This window comes from Petaurus breviceps, unplaced genomic scaffold (genome assembly GCF_028583685.1).
Source record: "Petaurus breviceps papuanus isolate PSGF00001 unplaced genomic scaffold, PetGlider_PUasm1.0 90281, whole genome shotgun sequence".
NCBI classification, from domain to species: domain Eukaryota; kingdom Metazoa; phylum Chordata; class Mammalia; order Diprotodontia; family Petauridae; genus Petaurus; species Petaurus breviceps.
Window position 1 is genome coordinate 93,064 of NW_027187205.1, and position 13,780 is coordinate 106,843.

The window sequence follows — 13,780 nt, forward strand, 5'->3', positions numbered from 1 at the left end:
AAGATACAAAAATATAACACACGTAAAGCACTTTGCAAACCTTAAAATACTATGTAAATGCTAGTTGTTATAATTAGCTATTATCATTATTGTTCATTAACAATTAACAAGATGGGGAAGCTTGTAAATAGTAAAAGATCTAGAGACCTGGGTGGTCGGCAAGCTCAGGGTAAGTCAACATAAGGGCATGACTTCCAAAAAATGTCAATGTGATCTTTGGTTGTATCGACAGGCATAAAACCATCAGACAGATTCTCAAGAGTTAAGAGAGGCTTTCTGGACCAATCCGTCCCTGAAGAGAAATTCCTTCTACAACCAGTTCGTCGCTTGGCCTTCACGTGAAGACCAGCGGGCTTGGGGCCTGTTTGCCCAGGCGCAGCTCCTCGCTGCGCGTGTTCCTTGTCCCTGAGTGCCCTCTTCCAATAAAGTTAATTTGGCTGAGAGTGCCGCGCGGAGGCTTCTGGGGGAGGCCCCTCTCCGCCAATCAGGAAGCTCTGGCGAGCGGCGCGAGAAGCGGCAGCTCTCTTCGGCTTCGTTCCTGCTCCTCCTCCGAGCCGGCTCCGGCGGCAGCGGCGGTGGTGGTAGCTCCTGGGCCAGGTAAGGAAGCCCTCGCCGGCCCATCCTCCATCGCGGGCTGACCCCGGCTTCTGCCCCGGGCCGTGCCCGCCCTTGAGCCCCACCGGAAGTAGCGCTCCTGAGGTGTTCCACCGCCCCCGGCCCTAGCGGGGCAGCGCCCGCTCGGGCTCGAACCGCCCCGCCCCGCCCGGGGCCGGGGTCGCGCCCCACAGTCCCCTCCCCATCAGTCTTCTCCAGAGTATCCCGAGCCTGTCTGGGGACGCGTTCCAGCGGCCTCCCCGCCCTAATCTTGGCTAGATTCCCGGCAGAGGCTTGTTGCCCCCGGGATACAGCAAAGCACCCCAGGAGAGGGCCCGCCACCCCAAGTACGGTGGCTCGTTGGCCCTTTCTTGTCATCTAGGCCTTTACCTTCCCACCCTCCACCTCATTCTGTCATGGAGTTTAGCTGCCTGGAAGCCCCTGATCCCTGCTCTCCTTAAGGGCTGCCTTGCCTTCCCTTCCTTACGCAGAAAGGCTCTGGAACACAGGAGGGTTTAAGTCTGCCAGCGCCTTTGCCTTCCCTTCTCTCCTTCCTCCAGATACCCTGGTGCAAAGGCTAGGCAACTGCTGTCTGAAGTGTGAAGTGTGCATTCCAGGAATCTCAGAAATTAAATCTGGAAACTATTTTAGAGGCAATCTAGGCATTGGGTCATAGGACTGAAAGGGACCTCTGAGGTCATCATTTAGGATAACCACCTCATTTTACAAATGAGAACTTGGAGGCTGAGGTTCCTGATCACACAACAGCAAGGCTGAGATTCAAAACCAGTTCCCCTAACTACAAATCAGAGGCTCTTTCCACTGTACCATCCTGCCTCCCCAACCCCATTATTTTATAGAAGGAGAAGCAGACCTAGTGGAGGGAAATGATTTGCCCATGATCTCCTAGTTAATGGGAAGATCATTCAGTTAGTCAGTGAAGAAGCATTTATTAAGTACTTAGTAAGGTTCAGTCAATCAGTGATCATTCATTCAGCGTCTACTTGGTAAAAGGCACTGGGCTAAGCCTAAGAGATGCTAAAAGAGGCAAAAGACAAGTCCCTGCCTGTGAAGAGTTTATAATCTAATGAAGGAGACAATAGAAATGCAAAGCAAGCTATATGCAGGAGAAATAGGTAATAGAGGGAAGTCTTTAGAATTAAGAGGAGTTGGGGAAAGCTTTCTGTAGAAGGTGGGATTTTATTCAGAACTTGAAGTCAGGGAGGTCAGTAGTTGGAGAAGAGGAGGGAAAGTGTTTCAAGCATGGAGAACAGCCAGAGAAAATGCCTGGAGTCAAAAGTTGCGGTGACTTTTTCATGGAATAGCCAGGAGTTCAGTGGCAATCAGTCAAAGAGTATGTATAGGGGAGCAGCTATAGTTGTTCTTCCTGCTTGAAGTGGACCAAAGTGACATCACTTTGTCAAGGTCAAGATACTGCATGTGGGACTATAGCTGATTAGACCAATAAGAGCTTGGAAGGCTCTCCCACAGGTTGTACACAGATATTCCAGTCCATACGAACATTTGGAATGGAGATGTCCCTAAATTGAGCTTCTGAAATTCTTCTTTGTGAGCATTCTATGCTGAGTGGCCCTATGCCAGTGTCTCCCATGGAGTAAAGTATAAGCAGACTGAAAAGGTAGGAGGAATCTAGTCAGGAGAGGGGACCTGTGGCCTCAAGGCCATATATGACCTTCTAGGCCCTTGGACTGAATCCAAACTTCACAGAACAAATCCCCTTACTAAAAGGATTTGTTCTGTAAAACTTGGACTCAGTCAAAAGGCTGCACCTAAGGACCTGGAAGGCCACATGTGGCTTTGAGGCCACAGGTTCTTCACCCCTGGGTTAATGAATGTCAAACAGCATTTTTTATTTGATGCTGAAGGCAAGAAGGGAGCCACTGGAGTTTATTGAATAGGAATGGAGTTGAGGGTGTGACATGATCCCACCTGTGCTTTAAGAAAATCACTTTAAGGGGCGGCCAGGTAGCACAGCGAGTAAGAGCACCAGCCCCAGACTCGGGGTGACCTGGGATCAAATCCGGGCTCTGATACTCAGCACCACACCTAGAAATAACTGGCCGTGTAACCTTGAGCAAGTTACTTAACCCTGATTGCTTAAAAAAAAAAAAACCCCAGCAGGCTATTGTAATAATCCAACTGTCAATCCAACTGTACCAAAGTGGTGACAGTGTTAGAAGAGAGATGAGGGATGTATTGGAAAGATATTGACAGATCTTGGCAACAAATTGGATATAGGAGGTGAGAGATAGTGATACACTGTGCTAAGCACTAGGAGTATAAAGAATTGCAAAAACATGGTTCCTGCTTTTACAAAACTTAGATTCTAATGGGGAAAACAATTTGTAAATAGCTGTAATACTTCAAGACTGACACTAAGAATGGAAAGTAATCTCAGAAAGAAAGCAGTAGTGATAAGGGGGAACTAGAACTAGGAAAGGTCTCCTGTAGAAGTTGGGATTTGAGCTTAATCTTGAAGGAAACCAATAATAGGAAATGAGGAAGAGCATTGCAGGCAAGGGAGTCAGCTAATGCAAATGCATGGAGTTGAGAGAGAGAATGTCATGTGTGAAGAACAGTTAAGTAGTAACTGGATTGGATGGGAGTAAAGTGTAAGAAGATTGGACAGGTAGGACAGAAACAGATTGTGAAGGACTTTAAATGCTAAACTGGATTTTATATTTTATTCTCAAGGTTACCATTGGTGTGTACTGAGCAAAAGAGTAACACAATCAAACCTGTGTTTTAGAAAAATCGCTTTGGAAACTAGAACATGGATTGGCTGGTGTGAGGAGACACTTGATGTAGGGATTACCAGGTTGAAGGCCATTACAATAGTCCAGGTGTGAAGTGATGAACACCTTCATCTGGGTGGTGGTAGTGCCAGCAGAGAGAAGGAGACATATGTGAGAGAAGTTTTGAAAGTAGAGTCAACAGGCCTTGACAATGGATTGCATATGGGGAGTGAGAGTGAGGAGTCAAGGATGACCCCTATGTTGCAAGCCTGGGCAATTGGGATGGGAGTGGTACCCTTGACAGTAATAGGAGGTTAGGAAAAGCAGAGGATTTTAGAGAAAAGATAATGAGTTCTGTTTAGGACATGTTGAATTTGTGATGCCTATGGAACATCCAGTTTGAGATGTCTGAAAGACAGTTGGTAAGGGGGAGAGATTTGGCATGGATATATAGTTCTGGAAATTATCTGTGTAGAGATGATAATTGAAGCTATAGGGGCTAATGAGATAACTAAGCAATATAATTTAGAGTAGAGGTATGTTATGGGGATCCCTTTGACAGTCTGATAAAGCCTTTCTAGAATTTTTTAAAAAATTCATTATTGAAGAAATGTTAAATTTCAGTTAAAGGTTAGTGAAAATAAAGATGTAATTTTTTTTTTCTCATCTGACTTCAAAGATACCTTGAAATCTACACAAGTCCATGGATGCTGTGTTAAGAACCCCAGGTGGAGAGGGAAAAGAAAAGTGGACTCATCAGTCTTGGGGGATAACCACAATTAGTAGGATGATATGGGTGGAGAGAGGGAAGTATCACATTGTAAAAATAACATTGTAACAGGAATAAGCAGGATTGTGTTTTATTCCTGGTTTGAGGAACAACTTGCTCTGTGTTAAACAAGTTATCTTTGAGCCTTATCTATAAAATGGGAGGTAGTGATAAGTGTCCTATCTAGAATACTGGGTTTTTGTGAAGATTAAGACAGATAATATGATTTAAAGTTTGATATTCCCATGTATAGTTAGTGGTATATTTTTTGCATGTTGGTATTTTCAGGAAAAGTAGTCCATATTTGCACCATTTAGTACATTGAATGTAATAGAATGTAAGATCCTCGAGGACAGAGCTTGTCTCATTTTTGTTTTTATATCTTTAGTGCCTGGCATATAGTAGACACTTAATAAATGCTTCTTGATTGGTTGTGTTCAGAGTGAAAGATGGACAGCTCCCTGTCTTAAGACTTCCTTAGTGATTTTTTAAAAAGTGTCTGGATTCTTGGACTTTTGTGTTTATCACACTTCACACATCAGGTAATAAGTAACTTTATCTAACACTTTGAAGTTTACAAAGTGCTTAATATACATTATTTCATGTTATCATTACGGCAGCCTCTGAAGTAGGTAGTACCAATATAAGGGTAAGTGTCTTGACCACATTCTAAACCAGATAAGCCTCAGCTGAACAGTTTTGGTCAACTTTGTCAGCTGAGGAGTTTGATGAGATGTGGTAACTGATTGGACAAGTGGGGTGAAGGAGAGTGTGGAGCAGAGGCCCTTTAGCTCCAATCAGATCCTCTCTCTTCCCTGACCTACCTAGCCACACTTCTTATTGACTGTATATTGTGGGCTTAGCATCATTAGGCACTTAAATGGGAAGGAATACATTTGACGTGTCACAAACTCATGGTTCCTAAATTCAGATTATATCTTTTTTTTTCAACTTTTAATAGTGAGAAACTTTAATGTTCTTCCTTTAAATATACTTGTGTGCTATAAGCTCTACATAGAAAAAATCTAGATTAACAAGGAACTAAGTCACTTTCATTAAATAACAAGTTCTCTTGAATTGCTGAAAACATAATTCAGCTTATAAAAATAACATTCTCAGAAAACTTTTGGGAAATGTCTGAGTAAAATAAAGCTCACCCATATCATTCTGGATACCAAAGAGTCAGATTAAATATCATTATATTTTATAAAAATTATATTATCTACTTAGTTTACATTTAAAAATTTAGGAGCACCAACATTTCAGAAAGGGTCACAAGCCCGGTGGGTACCTTGCAATCCTGATATCAGTCGATCAGTATATATATATTTTAATAAGTTCTATCCAAAAATGACACCATAAAAAGCAATGAATGTCTTGCCTTTCCTCTCCCTCTTAATAGTATTTTATATTTTTCAATTATGTGTAAAGATAGCTTTTTTTCCCTATTAATTTATTTTCAGTTTTCAGCATTCACTTCCACAAGATTTTGAGTTCCAGATTTTCTCCCCATCTCTCCCTTCCCCCCCATCCCATGATGGCATGCATGCTGATTACCCCTTCCCCCAGTCTGCCCTTCCTTCTATCATACCCTACCACCTTCTCTTATCCCCTTCCCCTCTATTTTCGTGTAGGGTAAGATCGATTTCTGTACCCCATTGCTTGTATGTCTTACTTCCTAGTTGCATATAAGAACAATTTTTAACATTCGTTTTTAAAGCTTTGAGTTCCACATTCTTTCCCTTCCTCTCCCCACCCACCCCCATTGAGAAAGCAAGCAATTCGATATAGGTTATAAAAACACTTCCATAACAAGTCATGTTGTGAAAGACTAGCTATATTTCTCTCCATCCTATCCTGCTGCCCAATTATTGTGTTCTCTCCTTTGGCCCTGTCCCTCCTGAAAAGTGTTTGCTTCTGATTACCCTTCTTCCCATTTGCCCTCCCTTCTGTCATTCCTCCCCCCAACCCCCCACCTCTTATCCTATTTCCCCCTATTTTCTTATAGGATAAGATATTTTCATATCCATTTGAATGTGTATGCTATTCCCTCCGTAAGCCAAATCTGATGAGAGTAAGGTTCACATATTCCCTCTCACCTCCCCCCTCTTCCCCTCCATTGCAAAAGCTTTTTCTTGCCTCTTTTATGTGAGATAATTTACTCCATTCTACCTCTCCTTTTCTCCTCCCAATATATTCCTCTCTCATCCCTTAATTTTATTTTTTTAGATATCATCCCTTCATATTCAACTCACCCTGTTCCCTCTGTCTATATGTGTGTGTGTTATATTATATTTTACAAATATATATATTAGTGTAGTTGGAGGGAATCTGTGTGTGTGTGTATATATATATATATATATACACACACACACACACAATATATATATTCCTTCCAACTATGCTAATAATGAGAAAGGTCTCATGAGTTACAAATATCATCTTCTCATATAGGAATGTAAACAGTTCAGCTTTAATAAGTCTTATGATTTCTCTTTCCTGTTTACCTTTTCATGCTTCTCTTGATTCCTGTATTTGAAAGTCAGATTTTCTGTTCAGCTATGGTCTTTTCATTAAGAATGCTTGGAAAGTCCTCTTATTGAAAGTTTGTTTTTTCCCCTGAAGTGTTATACTCAGTTTTGCTGGGTAAGTGATTCTTAGTTTAGCTCCTTTGACCTCCAGAATATCATATTCTAAGCCCTCTGATCCCTTAATGTAGAAATCTTGTGTTATCCTTATTGTGTTTACACAGTACTTGCATTGTTTCTTTCTGGCTGCTTGCAATATTTTCTCCTTTACCTGGGAACTCTGGAATTTGGCTACAATATTTCCAAAAAAAGAGTTTTTCTTTTGGGATCTCTTTCAGGAGGTGATCAGTAGATTCTTTCAGTTTCTCTTTTACCCTCTGGTTCTAGAATATCAGGACAGTTTTTCCTTAATAATTTCTTGAAAGATGATGTCTAGGCTCTTTTTTTGATCATGGCTTTCAGGTAGTCCAATAATTTTTAAATTACCTCTCCTGCACCTGTTTTCCAGATCAGTTGTTTTTCCAATGAGATATTTTACGTTGTCTTTTATTTTTTCATTCTTTTGGTTTTGTTTTATAATTTCTTGATTTCTTATAAAGTCATTAGCTTCCATTTGCTCCATTCTAATTTTTAAGGAATTATTTTTTTCAGTGAGCATTTGGGCCTCCTTTTTAAGGCATTTCTGCTTTTTAAGGCATTCTTCTCACTGGCTTTTTGAGCCTCTTTTGCCACTTGTGTTAGTCTGTTTTTTAAGCTGTTTTTTTTTTCTTCAGCATTTTTTTGGGTCTCCTTTAGCAAGCTGTTGACTTGTTTTTCATGATTTTCTTTTATCACTCTTATTTCTCTTCCCAATTTTTCCTCTACTTCTCTTACTTGATTTTCAAAATCCTTTTTGAGCTCTTCCATGGCATGTGACCAATTCGTATTTTTCTTGGAGACTTTGGATGTAGGAGCTTTGACTTTGTCGTCTTCTTCTGGTTGTATGTTTTGATTTTCCTTGCCACCAAAGTAAGATTCTGTAGTCTTGAGGTTTTTTTACATTGTTTGCTCATTTTCCGAGCCGAATACTTGACTTTTTTATTCTTTGTCAAGGTAAGACTGCTTCCATGGTCCTCCTGTCACAAACTTCAGGGGTTTTGTGCAGCTGTTTTCAGAGATGCTTCTAGGGATCTGCAAATTTTCAGCTTTTTCAAGGTGGTATGACCAAAGGAGAGGTGTTTATTCCTCTCCTGGCCTGTGCTCTGGTCTGTAAGTGACCACAAGCACTCTTTTCTGCCTTGGAACTGTGAGGAGGATTCCCTCTCCACTGCTGCCACAAGCTCTGCCGTGCCAGTGCTCCTCCTCACCCTAGGACTGCCCCCTAGGACTGCAATCCAGATCTCAGGGCAAAGCAAGAGAATCCTTCTTCAGTGCCACCAGAGGGATCCCTGCAGTCCCCTCTGATCAGCTATTGGATCCTCCAACTTTCTGTGGGCTGAGATTTCCAGAAGCAGCTATTGCCACTGCTGCCCACCTCCACCGCTCTAGGGCTGAGGCTGGACCATGCTGCTCTCTCACCCAGGTCTCACAGGCTTTTCCTACTGAACAAATTGTCTTTGGAGTTTTGGGGTTGAGAAGTCTGGAAACTGCTGCAGTTGCCAGTGATTCAGTCCCCTGAGCCTGCTCCTGCCCCGTCTATGCCAGCGTGACCTACACTGGACTGTGCTCCTCTCCCAACCTGACACAACAGACCTTTTTTGTAGACCTTCCAGGTTGTCTTGGGCTGGAAATTTGTTTCCCTTTGTTATTTTGTGGGTTCTGCTGCTCTATAATTTGTTTAGAGTTATTTTTACAGGTATTTGGAGGGGCTTGGGGGAGATTTCAAGCAAGTCCCTGCTTTCATTCCACCATCTTAGCTCCACTAAAAGATAGCTTGCAACATTGACGTTTATAAAATTTTGAGTTCCAAATTTTTTTCTCCGTTTCCAAGATGGCAAGCAATCTGATATAGGCTATACATGTACATCATAAGGAGACGAGATATATTCATTTGACAGATATTTATCAATTTGTGTGATACAGCATTAGGTGTCATGGAGAAGGCAAATAAAAAGATAACTCAAAATACAAGGCAGTCACTCAGTGGGGCACAATATAAGTGCTTTAGATATTCAGAGGAGGGGAAATTATTGTAAAATGGTGTGATCAAGGAAAGCTACATGGAGGAACTGCAACTTGAGATGGATTTTGGAAGATACTCATGTATCAGAGTAGAGGTGTAGGTATGTTAGGTTCCCAAAGGATAGATGTGAGCAAAGGAGCAGAGGCCTCAAAGCTGCAAGTTCTACTGTACTAATTTTCTTTGAACATCTTGTACCTTTTTACTGGTTGTCCCATATACCCAGAATGCTCCCCTTCACCTACTGGCTTCCCTTAAGAGTTAGCTCAAATATCTTATCACCTTTTACAGTACATCTTTCCTCACATTGTTCTCTGCTCTGGCCTCTCTGCCTCGTATATGTCTTGTTTGGGCAACTAGGTGGGGCAATGGATAGAGCACTGGGCTTGGAATCAGGAAGATTCATCTTCATGAGATTAAGTCCAGTCTCAAACACTTAGTAGCTGTGTGGCCCTGGATAAGTTACTTAACCTTGTTTGCCTCAGTTCCTCATCTATAAAATGAGTTGGAGAAGGAAATGGGAAATCACTCCAGTATCTCTCCCAAGAAAAGTCCAAAATGGGGTTACAAAGAGTTGGACAAGATTGTAACCTCATGTGTCTTGTATGCATACTTTTTTGCACGTTGACTTCCCCATTAAAATGTGAATTTCTTGAGGCCAGGGCTGTGTTTTTGTATACCTATCATTAATACAGTACCTGGTACACAATAAATGTTTAAATGTTTATATATATATATATATAAATTTTTTTTAAAGCAATTGGGGTTAAGTAACTTGCTCAAGGTTACATGGCCAGTTATTTCTGGGTGTGGTGCTAAGTATCTGAGCCCGGATTTGATCTCCAGGTCATCCCAACACTGGGGCCGGTGCTCTTACTCGCTGTGCTACCTGGCTGCCCCTGTTTAAATGCTTATTGACTGACTAGTTAAACAGCAGTTTTGAGAACTACCTGGAACTTGAAGATGTCTACACCTTACTCTCTCTCACTCCATATATTCAGGTAGTTGTTAAATCTTGTCCTTTCTACATCTGCAGTATCTCTCATATCCATCTCTTTCTCCCCACCCTCCACTCCCGGTAGAGCCCTAATTAAGGCTCTCTTCACCTCTGTCCTAAACTGTTTTAATGGCTACCTAATTTTTCTCCCTTAAGTCTCAGCCTGCTCCAGGAGCTATGGTACAATTCCTTATCTGGAAAAAGTCAGGGTCTGGTGCCTATATAGCCCAACCTTCCAATTAAATGTCTTTCCTTTTCAACCTTATTTCCTCCTACTTCCTATTAAACAATTAGCAAACATTTATTAGACACCTACTACGTGTCAGGCATTGTGCTAGATACTGGAAATACAGAGATAAAACTAAAACAGTTGCTCTCCTCACAGAACTTATATTCTATTAGGGGAGATGCTATGTATGTGTAAATATATACAAAATAAATACAAGACCATTTTCAGGAGGGGGTCACCAACATCTGGGGGAATCTGGAGACATCATGAAAAAGATGGCATTTGGTTTGAATTTCTAAGAGATGGAAGTGAAGGGAAAACTCATTCCAGATATGGGGGACAACCAATACAAAGGCGTCTAGACAGGAGATGGAATGTTACGTGTGAGCAATAGCACAAAGGCCAGTCTGGCTAGACATCAGAGGACAGAATGGAGAGTAATGTATATAGCAAGGCTGGAAAAGTAGGTTGGGGATCAAGTTGTTTAAAAGCCAGAAGAATTCACATTTGATCCTAAAGGGAGCCACTGGAATTATGAACAGTTGAATCACATTCTTAAACCCGTACTTGAGAAAAATCACTTTAGCTATTGGGACAGAAACTTAGGTAAGAGACCTAGGCTGCAGGTATAGATTTGGGAAGTCTTTACCTAGAATTGATAGCTAAAGTGGTGAGAATGGATGAGATCTCCAAGTGAGAGAATTAGAGAAAAGAATGGAAGATTAAGAATTTATAATTTATGATATTAGGGACCAGGACATAGAAGGAGACATACACAATCAGTTATCAGTCATTTATTATGTCACAGATACTGTGTTGCGTGTAAGTGAATTAGAGGACAAATTAATCATCGGTTTATATATGAAAGGGGCCTGGGAGGTCATCAAGTCTAGTAGTTCTTTGTCCTTTTTTGTATCATGAACCCCATTGGTTGTCTGTTGAAGTCTATGGACCCCTCAGAATAATGTTTTTATTGCATAAACTAGGATACAAAGGATTACAAAGGAAACTGGTTATCAGAATATTTTTATTTTTTTAAATTCAGGTAAAGAACCTCTGGTCTATTCCAATGCCATCATTTTACAGATAAGAAAAGGTGCAGAGAGTTTAAATGACTTGCACAGATTGACACAGATTTATATGTCAGAGCCAGAATTTGATGCCGTATCCTCAGATTCCAAATGTAGTGGTGTTCTTTCCATTATACTGCACTGAATTTATTGTTGGATTGAATTGGAGTCAGTGAGCTGTTGTGGAAAAAGGCTGGTTTAAACCAGGTTTCAATTGTTAAGTATCTAGACTGAGGATTTTAAGAGAAATCTTTTAAAGAAAAAAATTGGATAAGACTTAGTCATAGACTGACTGTGCATGGGGAATGACCTACAGGTCTGATCTTTATTATTACCTCTTTAGCCTATTGCAGTAACCTCCGAATAGGTCTTCCCACCTCTGTTGTCTTGCCTCTAGTCTATCTTTCATTTTGTTACTATGATAATCTTTCTTATTCAAAGATTGCTCAAAAATCTGAGGTAGCTTCATATCATCCCTTGAATAAAATCCATACTTCTTTGCTTAGCATTCAGAGCCCTCCACAATCTTGGAGAGTCTGCTTAAGGATCCATATACCTCAGATTAAGAACTTCTGCTCTAAGATAAAATGCAGGTCCCCCTGTTTGGCATTTGAAACCCCTCACAATATGACTCCATCCTATTTTCCTGGGCTGATCACACATTGCTTTCCTTTACCAGTCTACATTCTAACCAAACTGTTCTATTTGCTGTTAATTCACACATGACACTCCACATACTATCAGAGGTCCTTTGCACAGGTTGTCCTCCATGCCTGAAATACTTTTCCTTCTCAGTAAAATGGTCATTATACATTGATTGAGTGCCTGCTATGTGCCAGGCACTGTGCTAACTGCTAAAAATTTTTAAAAGTGGAAAAACAAAGAGAGTCCCTGCCCTAAAGGAGCTTACATTCTAATGGGAAAGACAGCACAGGAAAGGAAACTAAAAGGGATGAAGAGAGGACCATACCCTGTGCTGGGGTCATGATGGTAACGTCCAGAAGAGAAATACAGAGGAAGGCTGAAGCCAAGTGGGAAATGAAGAGATGGCTGACTTGGTGCCTTCCTTAAATAGAGGTTCATTCCTTCTCCATTTTATCCAGTCAGGAGGGTCACCAAGGGGCTGGGGCTACTAATGAGTGTAAGTTTCAGGGCTGAGGTGATTGTGCAGGATGCCTGAGGTTTCTTGGTTATGATAGTGAGGTCCAAAGGAATGCAGTTGGGTGGGAAGATATTGTATATTTTATATTTGACTTCTCCCCCTCCTGGACTGTAAGCTCCTTGAAAGCATAGACTGTGTCATATTAAATCCTCCAGCACTTAGCTTAGGGTCCTTCAACCAGTATGTCCTTAATAAATATGCCATACAAATATGCTAAGAGGAATAAATGAGTTGAAAATTATTCCTAAGGTTTCTTAACACTTTTTGTGTCATGAATCCATCCTTTTAGGAATCTGATGAACCCTATGAACCCTTTCTCAGAAAATATTCTTAAATGCATACAATAAAATATGTGGGTTCACAAAGGAAACTAATTACATTGAAATACATTTAAAATATTTTTAAAAGCTGGAAACTAGTTATTGAAATAAAGTTATAAAGACATTTTTTTAAAACCTCACAGTTAGGGGTGGCTAGGTGGCATAGTGAGTAAAGCTCCAGCCTCGGAGTCAGGAGGACCCAAGTTCGATTCTGGTCTCAGACACTTAACACCCACACAAAAAAACTAGCCGTGTAACCTTGGGTAAGTTACTTAACCCCAATTGTCCTTCAAAAAGGCCAAAAAAAAAAAAAAGACTAGTCCTCAAACCACCTTAGATACTGAAGTTTTGCTGGGAATTAAGCTTTGGTAACTACTGATTTAAAAGATAACAGTGTGCTCAGCAGTTTGAATATTTAAATTTCAAGTCTTTTGTGGCCAGATTGAATATTGAACATAGCTCTATTCAGAAAGTGGAAATGATTACAGTCTTCATAATTGTCTTGTTAATACCAAGTGATGATTTCAAATAATTTCTAATGAAGGAATTTGACCTTTTTGCACTTTTATCTGTAATTCCATTTATCTCTCACATGATATATGGGGATTTTTCTGTAAAAATATTGGAGCCCAGTAGAATATTGGAGTTTTATTGGGGATGGAATGTTAACATGAAGTAGTAGCCAGTGGTCTTAGTGTCATTTAACAAGGCTGGTCCCAGTGTAAAATTAGTTATGTAGAAGTCAGCATGGATTTTCTTATATTCATCTTATTAAAAGCTCCGGAGTCTTCTAAGCCAAATGCAGAAATCTAGAAACCTAAAAACCTGCTGTTCAAAGTTCCCATTTTGAATAGTAACAGCCTTATACTATAGTCTCTAATTCAATTTAACAAATATTTTTTTTAATCGAGCTCTTGCCATGTGCAAAGCACTGTAGCTACAAAGACAAAAATGAAGCAGTCCCTGTCCTCAGTATGAATGAATAGCTGTCTTACATTTTTGAAGAGGATGCTACTGACTGTTTATAATTTTTATGTACCAGAGCACCTGAAAAGGTCAGTATAACCTGGAGTACACAGGATATTTGCCTTTGATCCCCTTCCTTGCCATCTCCAGTCCAACTTCTATTAATATAAAGAAAGACTTGACTTTTCTCATTTGGACAGACATAACAATGATTTTTTTTAACAAAGTTTA

General features: G+C 40.6%; 1 protein-coding gene across 2 annotated transcripts in view; it reads left to right on the plus strand.

The window, feature by feature from the left end:
- Positions 1–449: 449 nt before the first annotated feature.
- Positions 450–13,780, plus strand: part of NUP93 (nucleoporin 93) — a 130,901-nt gene continuing 117,570 nt past the window's right edge. Inside the window, exon 1 of one of the 2 annotated variants that reach the window (XM_069107771.1) lies at positions 450–597. The gene's annotated coding sequence lies outside the window, so the exon portion shown is untranslated. The remainder of the gene's footprint in view (positions 598–13,780) is intronic. The other variant, XM_069107772.1, reaches the window with a different exon arrangement.